Raw genomic sequence first — 17,487 nt, 5'->3', positions numbered from 1 at the left:
GACCTGAATGCTAAAAAATGTTTTCTAGTCGGTTACAGTGAGGGAAATAAAGCTTGGAGAGCCTATGATCCTGAGAGACGGCAAATCAATATAAGAAGAGACATTATATTTGATGGAAAAGCTATGAATAAAAGTGAGCCTCATGTTGTTATTGAGATGTCTACAGATCGATCAGACGAGCCGAGAGATTTACCTGTACGAGGACCAGAGGGAGTTGAAACTATAACTGACAATAAGCCGGAGAGGAAGAATCCCAGTTTACCAATCCCTCGAGATTCGTACCCAAAGAGGAAGGGTTCCAGGACTGAAGATGATGACAAAGAGCTAGTCATCGCCGAGATGCTATTAGCTGAGTTGGAGCTGAAAGGTCTGGAGGAGGTTCTTCAGTCGAAGGACTCGACGAAGTGGATGGAAACAATTCGGTCAGAATTGGATTCATTGGCTGAGAACGAGACCTGGTTACTTGTTCTGAGACCAGAGAGAAAGAATATCATATCGAATCGCTGGGTTTTTCGAAGGAATTTTAAAACAGATGGTAAAGTTGATAAATATAAAGCTAGACTGGTAGTGAGAGGCTTCAAGCAGATTTCCGGTGCACATTATGAGGAAATATTCACTCCAGTTGTGAGACATGATTCGATGAGAGCTTTTCTAGCTGTTTCTGCCTCTTTGGATTTAGAGATGTTTCAGTTTGATGTAAAAACAGCCTTTTTGCATGGAGAACTTGAGGAAGAGATTTTTATGGAGCAGCCTTATGGTTGTGAGATGGATGATAGAGTATGTTTGCTGAAGCGTAGTTTGTATGGTCTAAAACAAGCCCCGAGGCAGCTGAATAAGCGAATCGTAAGTTTTCTATGTGTTTTCGGCCCAGTTCAATCTAAAAATGATCCGTGTATTTTCTCTGAAGAGTCGAGTAACAAGAATGAGAGACTGCATGTAGCTTTATATGTTGATAACGGACTCCTATGCGGTAATAATGCTCGAGAGATGGAAGATTTATTAAAATTATTACACAGAGAATTTCAAATTACTGAATCCGAGCCAGAATGTTTTGTAGGATTTCAAATCGAGAGGAATAGGAATGAAGGTCGTATACGTTTGCACCAAACAGCTTACGCTGAGAAAACTCTTGAAAGATTCAATTATTCTGATTGTGTTCCTTCACCAGTTCCAGCCGAACCAGGAATTAAATTTACTAAGAAAACAGATAATGTATCGAGCGAGAACCGATGTCCTTATCGTCAAGCTATGGGATTACTTATGTATCTTATGATAAGTACACGACCAGATTTAGCTTATATCATTAGAGTACTGAGTAGATTCATGGAGCAACAAGGTAATGGTCATTGGCGTGTTATACAGAAAGTCTTGAAGTATGTACGAGGAACTGTATCATACGGTGTATCTTATGGAATGGGTACGAGTGCAACAAATATGATAATGTATTGTGACGCTGATTCCGCTGGGGATGTCGATAGTGCTCGTAGCACATCCGGATGGATTTGTTTTATGAATGAGGGGCCTATCTCATGGAGTTCACGGAAACAAAGTATCACGGCAACATTGACAGCTGAGGCTGAATTTATTGTATTGTGTGCCGCTACTAAGACTGTTGTATGGCTGAGCAAAATTGTTGTGTGATATAGGATGTAAATAGATGGGTGCTACTGTCATAAGATCTGATAATCAAACAGCTATTGGTATTGTTAAGAATCCCGACGTTTCCTCACATCGAACTAAACACATTACTACTAAATTCTTTTACACATGTGATATGGTGAAAAGTAAAGAAGTTGACGTTGAATTCGTCTCAATAAAAGATCAGCTGGGAGATTCGTTGACTAAGCCACTAGCTCGTGATAAATTTAAGAATATGAGAATGCATTGTGTTATTACTATGTAATCGATACTACACGGGTTAATAAGGCAAGAGGAATTATTGAAATTGGGGCCTTATTACTTAGTCTTGCAAATTACTACGAGCATATTCGTAAGAAATTCTCTCTCTCCTGCGTTGCTGTCATCTGAACCGGGTTTTGTTTTTAGTTTTCTGCTTCGATTATCTAGCGATAAATATCGGCTGTAAAAGTACCCAACCAAACTGTTCCTGATAGTATTTTCTTCATCTTGAGTAAATAAGCCTGTTTTGTTGAAAGCTTAATTTACCAGTTTTTCCACTTTATTTATCACCCTAAAACCGCAATAAATATCTTTACAAACAGGGTTTTAGGGTCGATATTTTGAGTGTCGGCGTCGTCGAACTCGTCATCAGTCTCGGGTCTTGAACACTGACGCGTTGTATTGTCCTCCCACTTCTTATGAATTAAACGATTACGTATATTTAAAACTGTTTGTAAGGTGCAGTTATACGTCTGAACGTCCATCGTGTATTTTCAGGGCATGGAGGTAACAAACAGTCTTTTCTTCATTCTGCAGACATGTATTGATTTGAAAATCCGTCTCTGTACCCTAATTTATGGTCTCTCGTGCAGATAAGATCTGGAGATATACAGACTCCACACCACCAATATTAAAAATACGGCGAGCATTTCTGCATAGCTCTCTAATATTAGGTGCGTGACTTAATTTTTACAGATTTTTCAGTAAATTTATTTAATATTAAAAAATAGAGAACAACAAACTTAATCTTGGAAATATTGTCCATCGTTTTCTATGACCTTGCGCTATCTCTCAGATAATATTCGAATGCCGTCACGGAAGAAACTTGCAGGCTTCGAGGCGATAAAGTCATCGACGAATTTACGCACATCGTCCAGCGTTTGAAACTGTTTATCCACTAAGGCGTGTTGCATGGACCGGAACAAGTGATAGTCGGATGGGGCTAAGTCTGGTGAATATGCCGCCTGCGGGAGAACTTTCCATCCCAAGTTTGACAGGGTCTTCTGAGTCGAGCGAGGAACGTGAGGTCGAGCATTGTCATGCAGCAGTATGACTTGCCTGCTTCCTTGCCCGGTAAATGACCTTTTCCGATCAAGTTCTTCACTCAGTTTATTCAGTTGTCGGCTGTAGTATTCCGCAGTCACCGTCTGACTTGTTTCCAGGAGTTCGTAATAAAGCACACCCCTCATGTCCCATCAGATACACAGGAGAATCTTCTTCAAGTGGATGTTCTGTTTCGGCGTCGATGTACTGGATTGTCCAGGATCTACCCACGAATTTTAACGTTTGGGATTCTCGTAAAAAATATACTTTTCATCACCCGTCACAATTCTCCACAAGAATTCCTTCCTTTGTTGCCGGACAAGCAGTGAAAGGCACGTGTTCATACGTTGACCTAGGTTGTGTTCGGTCAACACATGTGGGACCCACCTTCCAAGTTTTTGGATTTTCTCCATTTGAGGCAAACGCTTAGAAATAGCTGTTCGGGTGACTCCTAACTGAGCTGCAAGCTCTTGTTGTCTTTGCGTTGAGTCTTCATCCAGTAGAGCTTGCAATTCTACATCTGTAAACTTTCGAGGCTGTCCAGGACGCGGCTGGTCACTCAGATCGAAATCACCACTTCTAAAATGTTCGTACCAATAATTAAACGTTTCATAAGATACAACGTCGGCACCAAGAACACTACACATTGATTCCCGTTCTTCAGAAGCATTTTTTCCTTGTTGGAATTCGTATAAAATGCAGTTCAGAATGTGTTGTTTATCAGTTGCCATCCTAAACTCTGCTATTTTGAAAGTTTATATAACTTACATAGACTTGTCGTTCCGTGTTCTGAAACCTATTATCTGATTCTTTCAAAACTAGGAAAAGGCCGCGAATATATTTCTATTTTAAATATGATTTTAAGCTCGAAGAACAAAACTGTAAAAATTACGTCACACACCTAATATTATGTAAAGCGTCCCGCANAGGATCTACCCACGAATTTTAACGTTTGGGATTCTCGTAAAAAATATACTTTTCATCACCCGTCACAATTCTCCACAAGAATTCCTTCCTTTGTTGCCGGACAAGCAGTGAAAGGCACGTGTTCATACGTTGACCTAGGTTGTGTTCGGTCAACACATGTGGGACCCACCTTCCAAGTTTTTGGATTTTCTCCATTTGAGGCAAACGCTTAGAAATAGCTGTTCGGGTGACTCCTAACTGAGCTGCAAGCTCTTGTTGTCTTTGCGTTGAGTCTTCATCCAGTAGAGCTTGCAATTCTACATCTGTAAACTTTCGAGGCTGTCCAGGACGCGGCTGGTCACTCAGATCGAAATCACCACTTCTAAAATGTTCGTACCAATAATTAAACGTTTCATAAGATACAACGTCGGCACCAAGAACACTACACATTGATTCCCGTTCTTCAGAAGCATTTTTTCCTTGTTGGAATTCGTATAAAATGCAGTTCAGAATGTGTTGTTTATCAGTTGCCATCCTAAACTCTGCTATTTTGAAAGTTTATATAACTTACATAGACTTGTCGTTCCGTGTTCTGAAACCTATTATCTGATTCTTTCAAAACTAGGAAAAGGCCGCGAATATATTTCTATTTTAAATATGATTTTAAGCTCGAAGAACAAAACTGTAAAAATTACGTCACACACCTAATATTATGTAAAGCGTCCCGCACTTTTGTATCCCAATCATACCACTCGATTCTGTGATTGTTGGTTGTGAGTCTATTGTTCGTCTCACGCCAGCAGGAAGAAAGTTCTAAGTATAGGTAAGGTGCATTCAAAATCCAGTGCGAAAGAAATACTCCCTCAGTATCAGCAACAGCAATTTCTTTTGCCAAGAATTTCCCGTTTTTGCCACAGAAACCTTGGATAACAACAGCGACATCCATGTTGATGCGATCATCACAAGAGACTTTTTTATAATGAAGAAGCGGACAGGTTGATAAAGTAATATATCTGAAGACCGCGGCGGGGGGAAATCGGGGTGGGGGAAATATATCAGTATCATTTTAATGTTTCATTTCAAGTTATTCTTCATTCACAGCGAAAAAGTTACAGATTTTTGCGTTTCTGCTGCTACGCGGTTTCTATTTTTTTCTGCATCAACTGCCAAACGTACTTCATTAACAACTTCGCCAGTGTATAATGTGACAATTTGTCCAAAGAAATCAAAAAGATTTTCAACATTCACATTTTTATATACAAGATGGTGACGAGTCATGTCAAACAACTGTTCAAAATATTTGAAAATGGTTTTTATTATAATATCATGCGACAACCACTTTTTTCGATTACACTCCATGATTTCCATCCACAAAAAAGTAGTCAAGCTGTCCACAACACCTTGCTTGTACGTCTCTCCAGGTATATTCTTCAAATACTGCATACGTTGGGTAATCCAGATCTTCCGCCATGATAGAGAGCGTATCGTGCCGTCCAACACGTAGATATTCGCCCTGGCCCCAAGATCAGAGATGAGGATTGCTCTATAGTCGGTACTTGAACGGGTGAAACCAATTCTTTTACCTGGACCACGGGATATGTATGCAAATTGTTCATCATCCTCAGGTGATTCAGACTCATCAGCGAAAGACTCAAGCATGAGTGGTATATGTTCAGCCATGCTATGCCATTCTGAAGGGGTCAGTGTGATCACTGTCCGGGGAAATGTTGTAATTATCCGCACCGCGGGCGTGATAGTACCCTTTTCAGTCCACAATAAGCCGGTGGTCACTTGTTTTGTATGTACTTTATTGATCGACAAAGTATCCGCAAGTAATAATAAAAGTTGATCCGTTAAAGTCCCCGCCAGTTTAGTCGTTCCAACATTTTGCTTCTTCACCACGGAAGGTTAGTTTTCTTTGTTTACAGAGGTGTTCTCTGCACTAGATTTACCTTTGGCTCCAACATTTGGCAATGAGAAACCATCCAATTTGCCCTCAAACAATGAGAAGTTTGAAGGGGTCTATAATACCCCGGAGCTATGGTATCCATATTGTTAACACACGCGTTATCGTCAATCACGGTTGAGATGTCTGTTTGGAACATGGTGAGGCTAATGTATATGAATATCACGCCATCAGTACTAGCTTTTTATACTCACATACGGTCGCGCCGAGTGGGAGAGGAGCGCATGCGTATCCGCATTAACGCCAGTGCACACGTATTACACATATGGGTGATTCTCTGCAAATTGTGGTTTTTCACCTCACACATTTTTCAAAAACTGAATATGTCTGTAGAGTAATTTTTTTAAGATTCTATATGTCATAATGGTCCAGAAGTATAGTCCTAGCACCACTCTACTACAACTTTAAAAGATTCAGAGTAATAGAGTCTTACGGATTTCTTACTGCCACGGTGGTGACCAAACTTAACAAGTCTTTGTATTTCAATCAAGGAATTTAATTTTTCGATAATAGAACAAGTTTATTGATTTATTTGACATCTTTCTAGTATCATATATTCATTTGCAGAGATCACTTCAGGTTTTTTTCAACAATCAATTCTGACACAGCACAGGGGTATTCAGTGGTTGTTGATAACCCACCTGGGTATTACTCTGAGTTTGCACCATTTAAACACTTAAAACATTTGTCTAAATACCTTAGTGATGATACAACTTCTCTCCCACACGTTCATCTATGATATGCCACGGTTTTGACAGTCACGGTTGTGACATTCTCTGTTAAAACCTAATCACACTTCGCGCCAGCTTTGAATTGAAAGCTCTCTCCAGATGATGAGTTTCAGGCAATGGAATGTTACTTTTTTAATGAAAAAAATTAGCTAAGTAATTACACGACATGAAACAATCATGAGACCATGGTAGTGACAGAATAATTGGTGACTTATCTTTTTCATCTCTCGAGTAGTCTTTCCTGGATGTGCACATGTGTCTAGTTAATTTTTACTGGTGTAAATACTGGGCCTTACCCCTTCATTACAGAATTTTGGTACGTGCGTCATGTGTAAACATCGGAAATGGCGCGACGACAGTTGAATTCAAATTTTTCAAAATAGTACTATAATTGTGAGACAAAATTTTGATCTTCCTGGTGAGCGTAAAACAGTTATTCCTCTGAAAATCGCTCATGAAAGTATACTTAGTCACATCCCTTATTATCTATTTTCAGGAAATTTTCTTTGAGCTACTTATTTACTCGGTTTCATTGACAAAATCTCGAATTTTATAAAAAGGACATCCCACGCTAGTGACATTTAGGGTGGTTTCAGCTCTCTAGAGCTAAATAAACGGTCAGGGATGGCATCTATTGCATGAAAATGGTGGAATGTCATAGTGTCTCTCGACATCCGGAGAAATTTTAATATTATTTTATCATTTTGATATTGGAAAAGCTGAAGGACAAGAAAATAACAATTTGTAGATAATCGCCCAGATACGGATTAAATGGTAAGTATTTTTTCATATCAATTTTTGATCTTTTAATCACTCATTGATATTACTACCGTCTAGACATACAGATAGTGTAACTTATGCACCGGATGTATTGGTATTGTTCTATTATCCGCTCTGCCGCAGTGGGTCTTTACACAAGTGTTTTCCAAATTAGAACCCGAGACAATTTTCTGAAAACCGTTGACATGAGTGGTTCATAGTCAAATTTCTTAAAAACATATCAATAGGTATTTTCTCATGATTTTTTAAATGGTGTACTTTATGGCCTTAGCGGTCCTCAGCAATTTTACTATGAATTAATGACGTGAAGAACTCTCTCAAAGTCTAAATTGTCTCAACGTGTCCACTTCCAGGGAAGCCCTCATCAGGGGATTCATTTTATTGCTCCAAATCAATTAAATTTTCAAATTTTTAACATATACAAATCAAAATCGGTATCTGTCCTTAATCTATGTAATACATACTGATCGTTAATGGTACGGATGTTGGAGGTATTTTCTATTCTGGGAATTTAAGGGGTTAGGTGGAAACCTCACATGTTAGTTCAATTTTTCATTTGATACGAGTTGGACCGATTTTATCATGTCATACGTTAACCGTTTCACTAACGATCTTGAAAGTGCGAAACAGGCCTTCCATCGCTACCTGACGTTCCGCAGGAAGACCCGTAGTGTTTGTGAGAAGCTGAAATTGTGTTATGAATCCGAATTTCGTATTTTGCGTGCTGCCAACTCGAAAAATTATTGGACCAGAATATACTCTCTTTTTGGGCATGGAGATGCATATGTTCCAAGGCCATACTCTGTAATAGAAGCGTCTTATTATCCCGATCATACTGACATGTACATATTCAAAGAATCGTTTTCTCGTATCCTCGTTTTCTCGTTTTCTCGTTTCTTCGTTTTCTTGTTTCTTCGTTTTCTCGTTTCCTCGTTTTCTCGTTTCCTTGTATCATCATTTCTTCTTGCTTTTACTGCGAGATAGATGTTGCTGTGGAGGGAACACGACGTCAAGAATGGAAGACGACGGTAGCGCTGCTGTGGCGCAAATGGGCAACGCAGATGATCTAGTTTTTACGTATGTAGAGAGTTTTTTATGTTTTTAGTTTGTTGTGACGTTTACATTTTATATAATTTATTTCTTATTGGTTCAAATGACGATTTTGTAAACAAATAAGAATGTTTCGCTCTCACCTTACTGCTAATAGAACAACGAAAACCACCAAGATACTAATTTTGCTTCCGAATGAACGCATTGTGATCGACGATTTTTGCGATCTTCCAATTTTCCTCGAAATGATGTAGAATGTCATGAAACGTGAAGATATGATGTCTTTAGAAAATGCGACTGTGAAAATTTTATAAATTACGAAAATTTTTATAAATTACACCAAAACAAGGACTAAAGTTCAAGTTTGAAATGTGAAGTTTTGTCATTTAATCGGTATTTTCTTGAAGTATTTTGGGGCGTAGTTTCAGCTCAATCGGGGCAGTAGTTTTCGAGATACAGCAATTTCTTAAAAATCTGTTTTCCTCAATATCTCAAAAAGTACGTGACCGAATTGAATTTCTTTTACGTCAAAATATTCCCTGTGATAATATCTATCGAATTAAATCATACTATTGCTACCTATCTAGCGATGGTTTGCTACTAATTGGCATTTTTCATTTTGAGGAGAAAATCGGTCTACGCGCGATAACTGTTTGAAAAATCGAGATAGGAAGTTGAAATTTTGTATGATTGTAGCTCTGATGGTACCATTGGCTGGGATTGTAGATGGATGGAATCAGATGATTAGTTTAGGAGATCTTGCACTTTTTCTAAAAAAGTGTTATACTCAATAACTTCTAAATTACTGGGCCGATTCACTTTTATTTTTCTGTCAAACTATTCGTCATGGTACCTTCTATCAAGATCAATCAAAATATGCATACCTGCCCATGAAAAGTTTCCGAGGTATCAGCGTTTTTCTGTTTTTTTCATTCAAAAGTTCATGTGTTGTCCATAATATACGTAAAACTGGAAGTAAATATCTGAGATTTTGGCTACTGATTCGTATTATTAACCCACACTTGTGTATAAATTTTTGTGTTAATCGATTCAGTACATTCTGGTGTAGAGCGATTCATCCAAAAATCTTTTTTTTTTCAAATCACACATCGTCATGTTATCAATGTTTTTTGTCTCCGTAAGACTTTAACAGTCATATAATATAAATTCATGATTTTTTATATTTTCTATTATGTAATATTTGATCGAATGTCGCAGCTGGGTCGGAGACACAGGTCGGTGTGTCGGTAATATAAACCAATGCTCATTATTAAAAGTGTGATCGTTAGTCAACTTTGTGCATCATATAAATATTGTATCATTACTTCTGCCTAAGTTGCCTGGTACTAGTATTTCGGTTTATGAGATCAGTCTAATTGTACGCCTTCCAAGTGTCAGACATTATAAATGTCCGTCGAATTTTCATCAAGAAAATACAGTTTCTTGCATGATTTAAGCATTCGTACTCTTTCAGTTTTGGGGGAAGTATTGATAAAAATGAATCTACGACTAGACTGGCAAAGAGATAATTCCAATACGTGATATACTGCTTCCTGGGCTAACATCACGTTTGCATTGATAAATATGTTACTGTTGCGGTTCGGGCGAATTCAAGTTTATTTGTTATTATAAATAAATACGATTCGACCTAGTAGACACAAAATAATATTTTTATTTAGTGGATACCCATACTTTAAAGTGCTAGGCACATCCGCACTTGTTATTCAGTCCTCGGGATCAGGGAAATAATAAAAGAAAATGAAAGAAAACCAATTTAATGCTACTAGACTCGAAAATGATAACAATGGCCAAAATACAATAACTACTTACACCTCCTCCACTCAACACTCACACTCATACATTCACTCGTTCTACAATTGCATAGTCTTATCCTTATCACGACAGTGATCTCCGCGTCGTTGTCTTGACAAGAAAATTGATGAAAAGATTGACTGTGTCCTTGCACAAAACTCCACTTGGGAAGAGCTAGACCGAATTATTTTGCACCTCGTTTGCCGGATCCGGAAAGAGTTAGATTGTTTAGAGTAACGTGGGATTGATCACTACGAAGGTGTGCGTAATTGCGATCAATGATAATCCCAAAATACTCGAGTTAACGATAGGCGCCGGGCAGAGGGAATTTAACTGATTCCAGAATCAAGTATCAATCAATCTTGAGGAGTTCGCCCCTTTGTACGTTCCTTGATGAAGTTAGGACGAGACTGACTAATAATTCAGCAATCGGTATAGGCTGCAGTTCAGTCAATGCCCGGGTGCATTGGCCGGACTGCTGATTCACTGGTATTTCGAAATAATACCTGGTGGCAGGGCATTCCGTGGATGATGCCGTATGGAGAATTGGGAAATCGATGCGATTTATTCGCTCGATTCGAAATGAAAAGAAAATGATTAAATGCTTTTTTTAATTTTGAATTCTCAAACACAACATTACCATATTTCTTAAATTTTTCACGTAATGAGTGATTATTATTATTCATATCATTTGCCGCTTCACATAATAATTTAGGTAATCCCATATCAATTTTTGAAATATAATTGATTATGTATTGTGCACAAGCATATGGATCCAATACAAATTGGATATCCATATTTGCTTCCAGGTGAGTCAAAATTATTTCATTATGGTTATTATGTGCAATATCACACGTTCGTCTTTTGATGAAGAATTTATCGTTATCCAACGTGCTTCTTATAACATTCAGATATTCTTCTTCAGTTATTTTTAATTCATACAACATATCGTCAAAATTCACAGTCGCATTCGTTTTGAAATAAGTATCCATCAAATTTTTTATTTTCTCTAGATTTTGATTCTCATTATTCCTCCTTTCACTCGTAGTTAAGGGTTTGAGAATTTCAGTTGATCTCATAAAAAACTGAGGATAATGGAATCTACATTGTTTTCTATTTTTTCGTCCCTTATGAGGTGTAATGGTATGTTTATGTCTTTGGAAACTCACAAATGAATTTATAGGATTGTGCGCATAGGATATATGAGCGTCAACAAAAGTTGTAACATCATAAATGTAGTCCATGTTTTCTGAATCGTACTTCGGGGCATTGTTACACCATAATAATGTATGAATATGGGCAGTTCCTCTGCCCTGAAATTCCCACCTGATGAAATAATCAACTACAAAGTTTTCTTTGAATGGTGCATCGATACTTTTCAATATTAGTATAATCTCAGTGAATCGCTTGTCTATTGTGAGGTATTTTTCCAAGCGCGTCTGCGGGATTCAGGCACGTGGTTCTCCACGAACTTTCAGCGACCATTTGGACTCTCTCAACTCCCAACACTTTACCACCTGTGCATGTCACTTTGTTTGCTCTCTACTTGAACACTGTTCCTGCTTTTTCCTGCCTCCGGGCTTTTTTTGTTGCAGTGTCTGTTGTATGTGCCACTTTGCAACCAACATTTGGAGCCATTAAATCTTAGTGTTGGTTGCGATTTTGTCACATAACATCGCAATTTACATTCGACACGGCTCCTAACCTGTAAATTTGGCTATCCTCTTGCTTGGCGATCTCTTTCTCTTCACTATATGCTGCAGCCCCCTGGTGAGTGACTATTCAAGCTCGTAGCCGCGCTCTACTTCATCGACACCTGCAGTACTATCTGTCGCCTATACCACTGCTCTTATCGGCATTGCTTGCATAGGTTCCTTTAAATTCCTAATGATATAATGGCTGATACTGAGAAGGTCTGCTGTGGTAAATGTGGCCGTACTGGTGGTGGACGTTTGGTGCACTGCCGTGCATGTGCCCAGCACTTTCACCCCATTTGCATGAGGACGCAAGTGTTTACCAATGAAAATGGATCTAAACTACGGATGTGTAACCCTTGCTACACTGCTAGGGGTATTCCTTCCCCCCTCCCGGCCATCAGGACTCGCAACAACTCTACCAGTTCCACTGGCTCAGGCTCGTCACGATCTGGGGCCGTCAGTCCCCTTACAAATTGTCCATCGCCCCTGCTGCAACTGAATCTATCCGCCACCTCAACTCAGAGTTCGGGACAAGTTCCAGCCAGCAATGTTACTACTTCTATCCTTGAGGCTTTGGCGGTGATCTCTAAGCGCACAGAGCACCTTGACAGTCTCTCCTCTAAATTGGACACTGTTCAGCTGGAACTTTCGGATGTTAAATCCAAATTGTCTGCTCTTGATTCTCTTCCAGCTCTGGTTAAGCGTGTTGATGATGTTGAACTCATTGTAGAGGAATATTCCGAGGAAATCAGGGAGCTCAAGCAAGCAGTCGCTGACGTGGTCACCAAAGCTGATGCCTCCATCCCCTCAGCTATTGCTCAGCCCTCCATTGATCCTGTTGTGCTCCAACGTGTTGTTGCTGCAGTCAACTCCAGCCGCGTGGGACTCCAGCACTCCTCAAGCGACCAGACAGCTGCTTCTGAACTCGTCATCTCTGGTTTGCCGGACAGCGAATCGCTCACTGACCCTGTCCCGCTGGCCTTGGCTGTCCTACGCACACTGCGACCGAATTTCGATCACTCTGATATTTCCAGTGTTCGTTTCATGAGGAAAGTCGTTAATACAGAGAGCTCATCTACTCCTGCTTCTAACGCCCAAGCGGGGCGGAAATCCATCTCCAGGGTTTCTATTGGGCTAAAACTGTCCTCTTCCAGACTGCTTCGTAGTATCATCGAGGCTAAGAGGGCTAGAGGTCATTTGCCATTTTCGGCCATTGACAGAGCTGGCCTCGTTGGTTTGTCCACTCCCTACAGCGGAAATGGCGCTGACTTTGCAATCAATGTCAACGCCATGCTATCATCGAGGACCTTCCAACTGCTGGGGAAAGCCAAAACAGTCCTCAGGCGTGTGGGCTTCAAGTTTGTCTCGTCTAGGAATGACTCCATCTTTGCTAAGTTCAAGGAAGGTGACCTTGTCTTCACCATCAACTCTCATGCTGACATCGAGCGGATCTCCAATCTCTGCCGGTGGTTGTTGACTACCTGTCTCTCCGCCGCCAATGCCACGCCTAAAGTCTCCCACTGCTTTCCAGTTCAATGCCTGCTGCCTCAATGTGAACTCACTCAGACGACGCCTTGACACTCTCAAGAGCTTTCTGGACAGTGACAACCTTACCTACCACCTCATTGTGGTGACCGAGACCTGGCTGTCGTCAGCTATTCCCAGTAGTACCCTCAACATCCCTAACTACTGTCTCCTGCGGTGCGACCGTAATGAACATGGTGGGGGAGTCGCCATCTACCATCATGTCTCTGTCAAGGTAAGCGTCATCTCTGCCTCAACTGCGGTCTGGTCGGAACGCCCAGGTCATGTCGAGTACCTGTTCTGTGAGGCGCTGGTGCACAACTCTTCCCCAACCTTCGTTGCTGCCGTGTACAGGCCCCCGCATGCCCCCTTCTATTCTCCTGCCAATTTCTCTGAACTCTTGGCGAGCTCGCTTGATGGCTACTCGCACAAAATTATCATGGGAGACTTCAATGCTGACCAGTTGTCGGATAGTGCTGACGCTCGTTTCATACGATCTTTGACCTCTCCCTGAAGCTAGTGGACCACGGCGCAACCCATACGACTCTCACCTCATCGACCTGGTTGGACCTCTGCCTTATTGACGAATGCGACCAGCTATCTCACTGTCTCACCTCTGCAGCTCCTATGGCTGCTGGACATCACCTTATCTCCGCATCAATCACCATCAATGGATACAAGCCCCGAGCCTGCACAATCACCACCCGTAAATTGGCTGGCCTAGCGACCCCGCATTCGCTAGAAGACTTCCGGAGTACGCTCCAGAGGACTCTCGTCCCTGGACTTGATGCCGACTGCCTTGCCACAACATTCTCTGATGCTTACTCCCTGCTGGTTGACATCCACGCTTCGCTACGCCGAATGAGGGTAAATGCCATTAAGGCTGCTCCCTGGCTTACTGAAGAATTGCGACTGTCCGAGAAACATGTGCGCTCCTTCTATCGGAGATTTGGGCGTGACCGCTCCCATGCGCGGCTAATGGTGTTCCGCCAGGCGAGGAGTATCCACCAATCTCTTCTTCGGAAGGCGCGCATCAACTACTACCGCTCCCGGCTGTCTGGGCTATCGGGAGCATCGCTCTGGAAAGAGCTGCGCAATTTGGCGCTCACTCCTGGCTCTTCCAATAGTCTTGCCATTCCGCCTGATGTCCTCAATGTGCATTTTGCTGCTGTCTCGACGGTGACTTCTGTGGATGGGACGGATGCGATGGCTCGGCCTCTTGACATCAGTTTCCCACCAGGAGCTCAGTTTGACTTAGCTGAAGTAAGCTGGCTGGATGTTAATGCTGCCATCTCTTCCATCAAGTCGAATGCTGTTGGTGCCGATAACATTTCACGGAGTATGATCTTACACACGTTACCGGCGCTGGCGGAATGTTTTACCAGCTAGATGAACAGGTCGTTCTCTGATTCGGTTTTTCCTGCTGCTTGGGAACGTGGAATCATTATCCCAGCGCCCAAAGTCAGCAGCCCTAAAACTCCGTCAGACTATCGGCCGATTACGATCCTTCCTTTCCTTGGGAAAATAATTGAGCGGTTGGCTTCTAAGCAGCTGTTTCGGTTTCTCCAAGCGCACAACTTGCTGGATCCTCATCAGTGCGGCTTCCGGGCTGGGCATAGCACGCAAACGGCCCTCCTGAAATTAATGGATGATGTCAGACGTGGGGTGGATGAGCGTAGGATCACTATACTGGTGTTGTTCGATTTCTCCAAGGCCTTCGATACCGTCTCCCACCCTATTCTGATCGCCAAGCTAGCTGCCTTGGGTCTCTCCACGCGTGCCACCGCTTGGTTCGCTTCCTATCTGGCTAATCGATCACAGGCGGTGAGGGGCGAATCTGGGCCGTCAGGCTTCCTTCCAACCAACGCTGGAGTGCCGCAAGGTTCCATCCTTGGACCGCTGCTTTTCTCCCTTTCCATCAATGACATCGGTGATGTGATTCTTGAAGCACGTCACTTGCTGTACGCCGATGATCTGCAGATTTATATGAGTTGCTACCCGTCTGAGTTGTAATCCGGTATCATCCGCCTCAATGAGGATATTTGCCGTATTCGGGCTTGGGCTGTCGCCAACAGACTCCAGCTGAATGTAGGCAAGACCAAGGCAATTTTTCTTGGAGCCAAGCGTCTTATCAACGCTATTGACGCATCCGCCTGGCCTCCACTTGGTGCCGACGGCTCAGTCATCGAAGTTATGAGCAGCGTCAGGAATTTGGGGGTTTTTATTGACAGCAAGCTGACCTTCAGCTCCCACGTCCAGCATGTGGGATCCAGGATCAACTGCGTACTGTACCAACTTTACAGCCTTCGCAGGTACACAGACAAGCCTCTACGCATAATGCTTGTCAATGCCCTCATCTTCCCCCACATTTTCCACTGCCTGGCGGTCCTACAGGGCTCTGTCCTTGATGGGCAGCTCCAGCGTATGATCAACCGTGCTGTAAGATTTGTCACTGGCCTGCCGAGGGATGCCTCGGTCTCTGGCCCTCGGCGTTGCCGAGGATGGCTAACCATCTCAGACTACAGGATGCTGGCCATGGGGACGCTGATGTATCGGGTTCTTGGCTCGGATTCACCCTCATACCTAGCGCAGCTCTTTGCTGCGTACAACTCAACTCGACCCCAAAGGCAGGTGCAGGCCCAGTAGGCTCTGGTGGTGCCAAGCTTTAGGACAGAGTGCTACAGGGCCGCATTAGCGGTAGCTGGTCCTGTGATCTGCAATGGCATCCCAGTTTCCATCAGAGACCAATCCTCGCCTGCGGCTTTCAAAACCAATCTGAGGCGCCGGCTTATGCAGAGAGAGCGCGAGAGCGTTCTAGTGACTAAATGTTCTTCATATCTTATTTTTCATTTTTCTTTTCTCAATTCCCATGTCATTCTTTTATTTTATTCTATTTTATTACATTTTACGTCTTTGTTACTTTTTTATTATGTTTTGTTCAAAGTTTATTATCTATCTATGTATCTATCTATCTATCTATCTATCTATCTATCTATCTATCTATCTATCTAACCCGAAACCAGAACGAAGGAGATAAACGAGAGCAGACAAAATTACCAATAAGGGCACCAGTCCATTTAACCTCCAAAGGACAAGGTCATAATGTTGAGACGCGTTTCACGACCAGCTCAGAGAACCCCGGAGGTGTGTGGGAACCGGCGACAATTAATGCACTCAACACTATGCCAATTTTTAGAAAAAAGAGAAATCTATTTTTCCTCAATGATTAAAGACTTAGACTATTTATCAACAATGCGATGAAAGTGAATATCAAAAACTTTTACAAGTGTGGGAGAGGACTCCCGCGAGTAACGGCTCGACACAAATCAACAAAAATTAATTCCAAAAAGAAAAAACGTAAATTTGTCCAACTACATGGAAAAGAAAATAAATCAAAATGGATTCTAAATGAATCCCAAAAAAAAGAAAAAGAATGTAACTTGAAAATAATTGTAATAACAAAAAAAATAATAAATCGAATGGGCTTGGGAGACGCTAGAGCGCGAGGATCACACGTACGCAACGATACCGTGAAAGCCACGACGATAAATTATTGGGAGAGTGATGAACACCGTGAACAATTAATAGAACAATGATTCCCAACAACAACAAATAATAATAATAATAATAATAATAAATATGAAACATAACCAATTTTCGGAGAATAATAATAATAATTAAGTAGGTAGGTGAAGGCTACTGAGTGCCGCGTCACAAGCAAAATCTACTTGATTCTCAAACGGGTACAAAATGGACGCCGGAGTGAATTTACGTAAAGAATTACGTGTGCACTCACAACAAAAAATACGCTCACCGTTTGCTTTACGCGAGACTCTCCAGGATACTCGTCTGGACCCTCTTAACGGCAGCGACGTCAGTTGTAGGCCGTCAAAAACCCCAGCATCACACCAAAGAACAACTTATTTATGGTAAAAACCAAAAAGGGGCTCAAAGAGCGTACTCATAACTTGAAATGCGCAGAGCGACTTGTCATGACGGAAACCCAGCGAAGAGTCTCCCTCGAGGGATTACATCGCCGCGACGAACCTCAATTTCTTTTCTATCCCCACCCCGATCG

General features: G+C 41.7%; 1 pseudogene; it reads right to left on the bottom strand.

The window, feature by feature from the left end:
- Positions 1-2,063: 2,063 nt before the first annotated feature.
- Positions 2,064-4,795, bottom strand: LOC107043492 (annotated as a pseudogene).
- Positions 4,796-17,487: the final 12,692 nt, after the last annotated feature.

Source organism: Diachasma alloeum, unplaced genomic scaffold, assembly GCF_001412515.2.
Source record: "Diachasma alloeum isolate Michigan unplaced genomic scaffold, Dall2.0 Dall_scaffold_00589, whole genome shotgun sequence".
In the NCBI taxonomy this organism is placed as follows: domain Eukaryota; kingdom Metazoa; phylum Arthropoda; class Insecta; order Hymenoptera; family Braconidae; genus Diachasma; species Diachasma alloeum.
This window is presented reverse-complemented; position numbering and strand designations above follow the sequence as displayed.